Genomic DNA, 12,692 nt, shown 5'->3' with positions numbered 1-12,692 from the left:
TTTCTGTAAATGTTAATTTTTACATTACTAATCATTTTACTTCTTAGCTAAACTAAATATTAGTTTATGTAGTATTGCTCAAGAGCTCTACAAATAATAGAAGCTCTGTGATCACCTAAAAATGAGCTATGTAAACTAAAGGAAGAAAGCAATAATGTTCCAAATGAATGGCACAGGGCACAATACGTATAATAAACAAATTTAGAGAGAGTATAAGGTACGTATCAGTTTATCTTATAAGGACAAAATGCTTGAGGGAGTTCTTGAGAAAACCCTCCCTCCCTCCAAACTTTTAGCATCTACATTGTGTCAGATGTTACAACTGGTACGAAAGATAAATGCTTTTAGGCAAAAGTAAAAACTTATCTACAAAGCAAAATAGCAAAGTCTAGTGTAGTGACTTTTTGTAGAAGGCTTTCTTCTCTGGTGGTAATATTCTTTAGTACATATCCAGGATAAACTAAATTGAAACAATATTTTTGATACAGTAGCAATCCTTTTATATACTTTTACTAAATTTTACAAAATTCTAAAAATTACGTAAATGTTTGGTACCATGCATTATGTACCAGTTTGGGGCTGCCTGATGAAGTCATGGCTACTATTTTAGTATTAAACACTGCACCTGAAAAGTTCTGCCCTCTGTATTAACGGGCACAATGCTGAGGGCTCCTAAGAGATGGCAAATTACCTCTATGCAAGGCTCTTGTATCGATTCGAACCCTGAGAGTGCACCAACAAACAACACAAGGTGGTGTGGAGCAACACGCTGTTTTTTAATGACCGCCTGGGTACTCATGGGCTGAGGCCTAAAATGGCGTCAGCACCAAATGAGGACGGGGCAGGGGTTTTATAGTCTCCTGTAAACAGGAAGTGTCTCAGTCTGATGTAACTGCTAGGCGGTACCCGGATGGCCTCTCTCTTGGTCTTCAGCAGGCACGTGTCTTCCAGCCAGCTCTCTTCCTGCTTCTGCTATGTTGCTGATGCACACTGCTGGCGCAAGTGGCCTTGCGCCTTGGGACTGGGCCTGAGGAGGGAGGAGTTATTCATTCCCTTAAAGCTTTCATGCCCCAGGGTGAATCTTTCAATCTAAAGTGAAAAGTTTGCGATGTAGTGTCTCCAGATTTGAGGAGAGGGGGACATGGGTATGAGGGGTAGGCAGGGTAAAAGGATTTTAAAATAATAGGGCTTAGGAGTGTATACTTTAGGATAACTACTATACCTTGCTTGTCTGTCCTTGACCCTAACCTTGAATAACTGCATGTTCGTGAAAAATACAATTTCTACTCCGTAGAAAAAGGAGCAGTCTGTTAGGAAAAGCATATTAGGGGAAGACAAAAAGACATTTTTATCATAAATTTGATTTTACTTGTTGAGTTTTTTGGATACATCACTATAGGCTATTTCAACCTTCTTACCATGGGGACAGGTATTGGTAAACTCATCCCTTTTATATGCATTAGTTAGATAGCTCCATAGGCCAGTCATTCTTTTTGGAATATCAAAGTTGTGATATTTTTTGGCCACCACCTTGACAATATGCAGTTTGGGCAGCAGGTCAGCTAATGTCATTTCATTGCCAACCAGAAATTTACGTGTAGAAAATGTAATATCCTCCCTACTATTTTTATCAGTTTCATCAGGGAGGAGAGGATTCAGATATTCATTCAGTTTCTGCAGGGTTTTCAAGAGACTCTTCACCAGTGCTTCATTAGCCTCTGGCCTTGAATTCTTGATATATGCAGAGAATTTGGCAAAGACGTCCATTCCAGCAGTTTGATTCCACATGTTTTGGTGAAAGCTCTAAGTACTTGGGAGGGCATAAGATGTCTTCAAGAAATTCCTCAATCTTATTTACATCTGTTTTGACCTCATTGTTGAAAGTTATAAATGGTGGGTGGGTTCTGAGGGGCAAGTTTTGCAGGTCTGCAGGCCTCCTTTTCAGGTCAACAATTGTAACACTGAATGAAACACTCCTTTGAGCCAAAGAATCATGAAGAGCCTCTGGGAAAGGGGGCAGTTTCCTGTCCTTTCACCATCAGTGCCAGCCTTGATGAAGAGCTTGATGAGGGGCTCTGTCCTCCTCCTTCAGCCTGTTCAGTAAAGCCCATTCAGCAACATCAATAAGGCCATGGCCTGCTCAGCTGGGCTCCTGGAACAGTGGTGGCTGCCTCTCTCCCAGGGCTGCTCTGGTTGCTGGCTCCCGCCATGCTGCTCACTGGACAGTCCTCATACATGTTTCTGAATTGTGGGAGGTGTGGCGTCAGGATAGATTCCTAGAAGTGTGATTCCCGTGTTGAAAGGTAACATTTGCTTCCTCGGAGGCTCTCCAATAAGAGTGTGCTGTCACATTTTAAAATTTATACCAATCTGATAGATGAGAACTGGTATCTCAGTGTTGCCTTAATGTGCATGTCTCTAATGATAAGTGGCTTTGAACATGTGTTTGTCTATTCGAGGACTAGTTTTATATCTTTGCTTGGAAAGTTGTTTATTCATATATTTTTCCAAAAATATTATTTTCAACAGAACAGACCATCTAGGAAAGCACATTAAACTCAAGAAGAATAGTTTTGAATAAGTTTCACATTGACCAGTTCAAAGATGATGGACATTTCACTCTCAAAACAAGTCAACATGTAGGGTAAGTCCACATTACATTTTTAGATTATGAGTAATTTTGTACATACAGTGATGTAATGATTGTATCATCCTCAGACTCAGATAAGTGAGGTTCCTGTTTTGGGTTTCACATTTTACAAGGCTCAGAGGTGGCCCTCCTCCTGCCGTGTTGCTCTCTGTAGAGTGAGTATTCCATGGGCCAGGAAGAGAAGTCACCCAGAACTGGTAAACCCTTCTAGACTCACACCTAGTATATGAGATCTTGCAATTCTCCGTCAAAATGGTCCTGAGTTGGCTTCCAGGGCCGGGGTGAGCCTGTTTCGTGAATCCATCCCCTCAAAGGTAAATGATGATAGCCCCCATGCGTAACAAAAGAATGCCTGTTTGAAGGGAATGGGGCGGAGTGAGCTTAGATATGTGGCTATGGTGTGCACCCAAGTACATATAAGGCCCCTTTGTTGTGTGGGGTGGAGCCTGGATTGGGAAGAGGATGGAAGGTGGCTGTGAGCTGGGGCCCTCAGACTTGTATCCATTCCCAGGACTTGTAAATGTTAGTGGCAGTCCTATATATTGAAGTAATCTTTTAAAAGTGCATGCTTAAAAAGAATTCTTTATTCACATATCTGAGAAGATTGATAATATAGAGACACCTCCAAGTCCTGAAGTATGAAATGTGTAAGACCAAATAGAAATCATTTGAAAAAGTTGGAGGGTAAGTACTGCCTCATCTAGAGCAAGTTTTAGTTAGAGCAAGAACTTGAAGAGAATGTTGAGAGAAAAGGATGAGGACAAAGATTTTGCGGATGACTGACCTTGTGTTCCAGAGGGCACAGTGAAGGAGTTTCAGGTGAGGAAAGGGCATAGGATATGGGGTCAAATAGGGCATCTATGAAGTCAAAAGGTGAGAAATGTAAGAAATCAATGATTAATTTGGAGTGCTGGGCTTTCTATGGCAGTTTTAATAGCTTTATTGAGATATAATTCACATATAACATTTATCTATTAAAATATGTAGTTCAATGGTTTGTAATATAGCATATTCACAGAGTCGTGCAATCAATAACATAATCTAATTTTAAAATGTTTTCATTGCTCCAAAAAAGAAATCTGGTACCCATTAGTAGTCATTCCATATCCTGCTGCTTTTTAGCCTCAGGCAAGCACTAATCTACTTTCTATCTCTGTAGAATTGCCTATTTTGGAAAATATGTAAATGGAATAATAAAATGCGTGTTTTTTTGTGATTGGCTTCTATTGCTTAGCATGTTTTCAAGGCTCATCTATATTGTAGCATATGTCAGGTTTTGTTATTGCTATTTGTGATTGCTGAATAATATTTTGTAGTATGGATATACCACATTTTGTTTATCCATTCATAAACTGATGGGCATTTAGATGGTTTTCACTTTTTGGCTATTATGAATAATGCTGCATTGAACATTTATGTATACATTTTAATGAGGACATCTGTTTTCATTTCTCTTGGGTACATGCCTAGTGGTGGAATTGATTGGCCATGTAGTAAATGTTATATAAATGTGCAAAATATAGACTGGGTATATTGACCCTGTATTAGTCTGTTTTCACATTGCTATAAAGAACTCCCCGAGACTGGGTAATTTATAAACAAAAGAAGTTTAATTGACTCACACTTCTGCATAGCTGGGAAAGCCTCAGGAAACTTATAATCATGGCAGGAGGCAAATGGGAAGCAAGGCACATCTTACATGGTGGCAGGAAAGAGAGTGAGTGCAGGGGAAACTGCCACTTTGAAAATCATCAGACCTCTTGAGAACTTTCACATTATTGCAAGAACATTATGGGGGAAACTGTCTCTATGATCCAATCACCTCCCTTCCAGGCCCTCCCTAACAGGTGGGATTAAAATTCAAGATGAGATTTGGGTGGGGACACAGAACCAAACCATATCATCTGTCCCTCCTGCCTCCCAAATCTCATGTCCTTGTTACATTTCAAAACCAATCATGCCTTCCCCAAAGTCCCCCAAAGTCTTAATTCATTCCAGCATTAACTCAAAAGTCCAAGTCCAAAGTCTCATCTGAGGCAAGGCAAGTCCCTTATGCCTATGAGCCTATGAAATCAAAAGCAAGTTACTTACTTCCAAGATACAGTGGGGGTACAGGCATTGGGTAAATGTTTCCATTCGAAATGGGAGAAATTGGTCAAAACAAAGGGACCACAGGCCCCATGCAATTCTGAAACCTGGCTGGGCAGTCATTAAATTTCCTTTGACTCCATGTCTCACATACAGGGCACACTGATGTAAGAGGTGGGCTCCCACAGCTTTGGGAAACTCCACCCCTGTGGCTTTGCAGAGTACTGCCCCACTCCTGGCTGCTTTCATGGGCTGGCATTGAGTGCTGGCGGCTTTTCCAGGCACACAGTGCAAGCTGTCAGTGGATCTACCTTTCTGGGTTCTGGAGGACAGTGGCCCTCTTCTCACAGCTCCGTTGTGCAGTGCCCCATTGGGGACTCCATGTGGGAGCTCCAACCCCACATTTCCCTTTCACACTGCCCTAGCAGAGGTTCTCCATGAGGACACTACTGCTGCAGCAGACTTTTGCCTGAACGTCCAGGCATTTCCATATATCCTCTGAAATCTAGGTGGAGGTTACCAAACCTCAACTCTTATCTTCTACACATGTGCAGGCCCAATACCACATAAAAGCCACCAAGGCTTGGGGCTTGTACCCTCTAAAGCAATGTCCCAAGCTGTACCTTGGCTGCTTTTAGCCACAGCTGCAGCAGCTGGGATGCAGGGTGCCGTGTCTTAGGGCTGCACAGAGCAGTGGGTCCCTGGGCCCAGCCCAGTAAACCATTTTTCTCTCCTAGGCCTCTGGGCCTGTGATGGTAGGGGCTGCTGCAAAGGTCTCTGACATGCGCTGGAGACACTTTCCCTATAGTCTTGACTATTAACATTCAGCTCCTTGTTACTTATGCAAGTTTCTGCAGCCTGCTTGAATTCCTCCCCAGAAAATTGGTTTTTCTTTTCTATCACATGGTCAGTTTGCAAATTTTCTAAACATTTACACTCTGCTTCTCTTTTAAACATATATTCCAATTTCAAATCATCTTTTTATGAGCACATATAACTGTACACTTTCAGGAAAAATCATGTCACACCTTGAATGCTCTGCTGCTTAGAAATTTCTTCTGCCAGTTACCCTAAATCATCTCTCTCAAGTTGAAAATTCCATAGATCTCTAGGGCATGGGCAAAATGCTGCCAGTCTCTTTGCTAAAGCATAGCAAGAGTCACCTTTACTCTACTTTCTAACAAGTTCCTCATCTGCATCTGAGACCCTCAGCCTGGACTTCGTTGTCCACATCACTATCAGCATTTTGGTCAAAGCCATTCAACAAGTCTCTAGGAAGGTCCAAACTTTCCCACACCTTCCTGTCTTCTTCTGATCCCTCCAAACTGTTCCAAACTCTGCCCATTACTCAGTTCCAAAGACACTTCCCCTTTTTTGGGTTATCTTTATAGCAGTGCCCCACTCCTGGTACCAATTTCTGTATTAGTCCATTTTCATACCCTATAGAGACCTCCCTGAGACTGGGTAATTTATAAACAAAAGAGGTTTAATTGACTTACACTTTTGCATGACTGGGGAGGTCTCTGGAGACTTATAGTCATGGCAGAAGGTGAATGGGAAGCAAGGCACGTCTTACATGGTGGCAGGAAAGAGAGTGAATGCAGGGAAACTGCCACTTTTAAAACCATCAGATCTTGTGAGTGAGAACTCCCTCAGTATCACAAGAATAGCATGGGGAAAACTACCCCCATGATCCATTTACCTCCCTCCAGGTCCCTCCCTTGACATGTGGGGATTGTAATTCAAGATGAGATTTGGGTGCGGATACAGAGCCAAATCATATCAGAACTTCTGTTGTTTAAATCTTCTTAACAGGCACCCATTAGGTCAAAAGCCCTTTAGTGCCAAAGTAAAATTTTTATACATCCAATTGTTTTAAATATAACCCGTGTCAGCAGACTTAGCCATTTAGAGACTGCCTGCTTTGCATACTTTGTAAAACTGTACCTAATATCTGTTAGCTATAGGGAAGATAAACCCTGTGGCTTTAAAGGACTCCAAGTTTTTGCTGCCCTGCAGAGTTCTCTGATCCAGCAATTCCCTGCAGTGCTGTGCAGTGATGTTATTTAGACCCAAATCTTCTTGATCTCCTTCTCCCCTTCTTTTCTGGTGGTAGCCCAGAGGCCTTTGCTTTTGAAAAGCTTCATACCATGCAGGGCTTCCCTCACATGCAAACCTGTCAAAAACACCACCTAAATAAAGCTTGTATGTGCTACTACTACTGTGATTATTTCTTGTAGTTATGTTTTTATCATTGGTCAGCATTGAAATGATTAAGCCAGGAATAGTAACTCTATGCTTAACATTTTGAGGAATTGTGAAACTATTTTCTAAACTGCATGAACCATTTTGCAATCCCACCAGTATTGTATGAGGGTTTCATTTTCTCCACATCTTTGCTAACACTTATTATTGTCTTTCTGATTGTAGCCATCATACTGGGTATAAAATGGTATCTTATTGTAGTATTGATGTACATTTCTTTAATATTTAATGATGTTCAGCATCTTTTAGTGTCTTTACTGGCCATTTGTTTATCTTCTTTGGAAAAATCTCTATTAAAATATTTTGCTTATTTTAATATTGGGTTACATATATTTTTATTACTGAATTGTAAAGGTTCTTTGTATATTCTGGCTACATATACCTAATCAGATATATGCTTTGCAAATATTTTCCCCTATTCTGTACTTTGTCTTTTTACTTTCTTGATAGTGTCCTTTGGAGCACAAAAGTTTTCAATTTTTATAATGCCCAATTTATCTTTTTTTTCCCTTTTACTTCTTTTTATTTTGATGTCTTATCTCAGAAGCCATTTGCCACCCCATCATCATGATGGTTTACTCCAATTTTTTCTTCTGGTAGGTATATTTCATATGCTTGGGTGTGATTTACTTTTTGTTAATTTTGTGATGTAGTGTGAGATAGAGATCCAAATTCATTATTTATGTGGATTTGTCCAAGTATCACTTGTTGGAAAGACTATTCTTTCTTCAGTGAATTGTCCAGCCAACTCTGTTGAGAATCAATTGCCCATAAATGGGAAAGCTTATTTCTGGCTCTTAATTCTATCCATTGTTTTATATGTACATTCTTATGTCATTACCACCCTGTTCTGATTACTGTATTTTTGTAGTAAACTTTGAACTCAGGAAGTACGAGCCCTCCAACATCGTTCTTCTTTGGCTTTTCTGATTCCCATTTAATTTCATGTGAATTTTGGGATTAGCATGTCTATGTCTACAAAGAAAAGGCAACTGGAATTTTGATAGCAATTGCTTTGAGTCTGTAGATGAATTTGACAACTGTACTAGGTCATATTCACAGGGGCCAGGGTTTAGGACTTTAACATGTCTTTTGAGAAGACACAATTCAACTCATAACAAGGAATATTGTCATATCAATATTATTCTATGGATATGTGATGTTTTTCCATTTATTTAGATATTCGTCTATTTCTTTCACCAATGTTTTGTATTTTCAGTGTACAAGTCTTGCACTTCTTTTGTTAAGTGTATTCCAAAGTATTTTATTCTTTTTGATGCTACTACAAATTATATTTTCTTAATTTAATTTTCAGATTGTCCATTGCTAATATATAGAAATACAGTTTATTATTATATATTTATCTTATATTTTGCTACATTGTTGCACTCATTTGTAAGTTATAACAATTTTTTCTATGGATTCCTTAGGATTTTCTGTATGAAAGGTCATATCACTTGCAAATGGAGATAGTTTTAGTATTTTCTTTCTTTCTTTTTTTTTTTTTTTTTAAGTATAGACAGGGTTTCACCATGTTGGCCAGGCTTGGCTTGAACTCCTGACCTCAGGTGATCCACCTGCCTCGGCCTCCCAAAGTCCCAAAGTGCTGGGATTATAGGCATGAGCCATCAATCACACTTTTCTTTTTCTTGCCTAAATTTCCTCGCTAGAATCTCAAATACAATGTCGAATGAAAGCGGCAAAAGTGGACAGCCTTGCTTCTTTCTTATTTTTGGAGGAAGGCATTCAATCCTCTATTGTTAAGTATGATGTTAGCTGTGGGGTTTTTGGTAGATGTTTTTTATCAGATTGAAGACATTTACTTGGTATTAATTCTTTAAATGTTCTGGATAATTAATCTGGAGGTGGGCATTTCTTTATAGAAAGCTTCAAGATTATTAACACAATCTCTTTACTTGTCATAAATCTACTCTAATTACATATTTCTTCTTGTGTCTGTTCCTATATTTTGTGTCTCTCCAGGATATGGTCCATTTTATCTGTTATCTAATTAATTTTTTGAAAAACATTTGTTCCTAGGATTCCCTTATAATCCTTTATATTCTTTAAGGGGGTAGATATATTCCTTCCTTCATTCCTGGTTTTTGAAATTTGAATCTTCTCTCTTTTTCTTGGTCAGTCTAAGGTAAAGATTTGTCAATTTTGCTGCTCTTGTCAGTGAACTAGCTTTTGGCTTCATTAACTTTCTTGATTTTTAATCTCTGCTCTATTGCATTTATTTCAGCTGTAAGTTGTGTCTTCTTTCTGCTTGCTTTGAATTTATTTGCTTTTCTTTTTTAGTTTTATAATGTGGAAAGTGAGATTACTGATTTAAGATCTTTCTTCCATTTTGATATTGGCATTAGCATCTATATATTTCCCTTAATAACTGATGCTGCATCTCAAAAGTTTTGGTATTTTGTGTTTCATTTTCATTTACTTCAGAATATTTTCTAATTTCTCTTGTGATTTCTTCTTTGACCCACTGGTTATTTAATAGTGTATTTTTGATTTTTAAAACTGTGAATTTTCCCAAAACCTTAGGTTGTTGGTTTCTAATTTAATTGGTTTAGGTCAGTGAACACACTGTATTATTTCAATATATTGAGGCTTGTGTTATGGGCTAGCACATAATCTATCTTGAAGAATGTTTTACATGATTTTGAGGAAAAGTGTATGCTTCTTCTGTTGGGTAAAATGTTCTATAAATAGCTGTTCATTTTAATTGTTTTATAGTGTTGTTCAGGTCTTTTGTTACCTTGTTGATCATTGGCCTATGTGTTTTATCCATTACTGAAAGCAAGGTATTGAAGTCCCCAACTATTATTGTTGAATTTTCTATTTCTCCCTTCAGTTCTGTATATTTTGCCTCATATCTTTTGGGGCACTGTTATTAGGTACATACATATATTGTAATTGTTATTTCTTCCTGATGACTTGATCCTCTTATCGTTATAAGATGTCATTAGTTTCTTTTGACAATGTTTGTCTTAAAGTCTGTTTTGCCTGATCTTATTCTAAAAGCCCATCTTTTTGTTACTCCTTGTGTGATGACGTGGTAATACTTTCTGTCTTTTCCCATTCAACTTATTTGGGTCTTTGAATCTAAAGTGTGTCTCTAGATCATGGGTTTTAATTTTAAATTTTTATTTTCTTTAATCTTTCCTTCAATTAGAATATTTAATCCATTTATATTTAATAAAATTACTGGTATACTAGAATATATTTCTTCCATTTTGTTATTTGTTTTCTGTGTCTTCTGTCTTTTTTATTTCTCTACTCCTTGATTACTGTCATCTTTTGTATTGAATAGATATTTTTTGTAATGTTTTTAATATCACTTTAATTTCTTTGTTGCTTATTTTACTATATTTTTTGTTATTTTCTTAGAAGTTGGTCTGGATATTACAATTAGTATTTCAATGTAAAATAATTTAATCCAGATTAATAGTGTGTTAATTTCAATAGGATACCAAGTATGATTTAGTGGTCAGCCAATGATCAGTAGAAGATTTTAATTTTTGTGGGTACATGGTAGGTAGGTGTATATATTTATGGGGTACATGAGATGTTTTGAAACAGGAATGCAATGTGAAATAATCACATCATGGAGACTGGGGTATCCATCCACTCAAGCATTTATCCTTTGAGTTACAAACCAATTATACTCTTTAAGTTATTTCAAATGTACAATTAGCTTATTATTGACTATAGTCACCCTGTTGTGCTAGCAAATAGTAGGTTTTATTCATTCTAACTTTCTTGAACCCATGAACCATCCTCCCCTCCCCTGCAGCTCCCGTCGGTACATCCCAGTCTCTGGTAACCATTCTTCACTCTCTATGTCCATGAGTTCAGTTGTTTTGACTTTCAGATCCCACAAATAAGTGAGAACTTGTGATGTTTGTCTTTCTGTGCCAGGCTTTTTTTTTTTACTTATCATAATGATCTGTTACATCCATATTATTGCAAATGACTGAATCTCATTCTTTTTTATGGCTGAATAGTACTCCATGGTGTATATGTACCACATTTTCTTTACCCATTCATCTGTTGATGGATGCTTAGGTTGCTCCCCAACCTTTGCTATTGTGAACAGTGCTGCAACAAACTTGAGTGTGCAGATATGTCTTTGATATACTGATTTCCTTTTTGGGGGGTATATACCCAGTAGTGGGATTGTTGGATCATATGGTAGCTCTATTTTTAGTTTTTTTGAGGAATCTCTAAGCTGTAGTGTGCAGATATGTCTTTGATATACTGATTTCCTTTTTGGGGGGGTATATACCCAGTAGTGGGATTGTTGGATCATATGGTAGCTCTATTTTTAGTTTTTTTGAGGAATCTCTAAGCTGTTCTCCATAGTGTTTGTATTAATTTACATTCCCACTGACTGTGTACAAGGGTGCCCTTTTCTCCACATCCTCTCCAGCATTTGTTATTGCCTGTCTTCTGGGTATAAGCCATTTTAATTGAGATGGCTGAGATGATATCTCATTGTAGTTTGGATTTGCGTTTATCTGATGATCAATGATATTGAGCATCTTTTCATATGCCTGTTTGCCATTTGTATGTCTTCTTTTGAGAAATGTCTATTCAAATCTTTTGTCCGTTTTTTGATTTGATTATTAGATGTTTTTCTATAGAGTTGTTTGAGCTCCTTATATATTCTGGTTATTAATCCTTGTCAGATAGGTAGTTTGCAAATATATTCTTCCATTCTGTGGGTTGTTTCTTCACTTTGTTCATTTTATCTTTTGTTGTGCAGAAGCTGTTTAACTTGACGTGAAACATTTTGTTTTGGTTGCCTGTGCTTGTGGGGTATTGCTTAATAAATTTTTGCCCAGACCAATGACTTGAGGATTATCCCCAATGTTTTCTTGTAGCAGTTTCATGGTTTGAAGTCTTGGATTTAGGTCTTTAACCCATTTTGATTTGATTTTTTTATAGTCTGGCTAAAGATTTGTCAATTTTGCTTAATTTTTTTAAAAACCCTTTTTGTTTCATTGATGTTTGTTTTGTTTTTTATTTCATTTATGCTTTGATCTTTATTAGTTTTTTCTTCTACTAGTTTTGGGTTCAGTTTACTCTTGCTTTTCTACTTCTTTAAGATGCATTGATAGAATGTTTATTTGAAGGTTTTCCTCTATTTTGATGTAGCACTTATAGCTAAACTTCCCTCTTAGTACTGCTTTTGCTGTTTAGGTTTTGGTATGTTGTGTTTCCATCATCATTTGTTTCAAAAATTTTTCAGATTTCTTCTTAATTTCTTCACTAACCCACTGGTCATTCAGGAGCATATTGTTTAATTTTCATGTATTTGGATAGTTTCCAAAATTCCTCTTGTTTTTAATTTCTAGTTTTATTTTATTGTGACCAAATAAGATGATTAATATTATTTAAAATTTTTTCAGTGTTGTAAGACTTATTTTGTGACCTAACTTATGGTCTATCCTTGAGATTGATCCATATGCTGATGAAAAGAATGTGTATTCTGCAGCTCTTGAATTTAATGTTCTGTAAATCTCTATTAGACCAATTTGGTCTATAGTGTAGATTAAGTCTGATGTTTCTTTGTTGGGTTTCTTTCCGGAAGATCTGTCCAATGCTGAAAGTGAGGTGTTGAAAGCTCCAGCTATATTGCATTAGGGCCTATGTCTCTCCACCATGATTGTAAGTTTCCTGAGGC

The 12,692-nt window shown here is 37.5% G+C and overlaps 1 pseudogene; it reads right to left on the bottom strand.

Annotated features, from left to right (window-relative positions):
• Positions 1–1,365: 1,365 nt before the first annotated feature.
• Positions 1,366–3,508, bottom strand: LOC129017004 (chloride intracellular channel protein 4-like; annotated as a pseudogene).
• Positions 3,509–12,692: the final 9,184 nt, after the last annotated feature.

The sequence above is a fragment of the Pongo pygmaeus genome, chromosome 1, assembly GCF_028885625.2.
Source record: "Pongo pygmaeus isolate AG05252 chromosome 1, NHGRI_mPonPyg2-v2.0_pri, whole genome shotgun sequence".
In the NCBI taxonomy this organism is placed as follows: domain Eukaryota; kingdom Metazoa; phylum Chordata; class Mammalia; order Primates; family Hominidae; genus Pongo; species Pongo pygmaeus.
The sequence above is the reverse complement of the archived record's forward strand: the minus strand, read 5'-3'. Positions and strand labels throughout refer to the sequence as shown.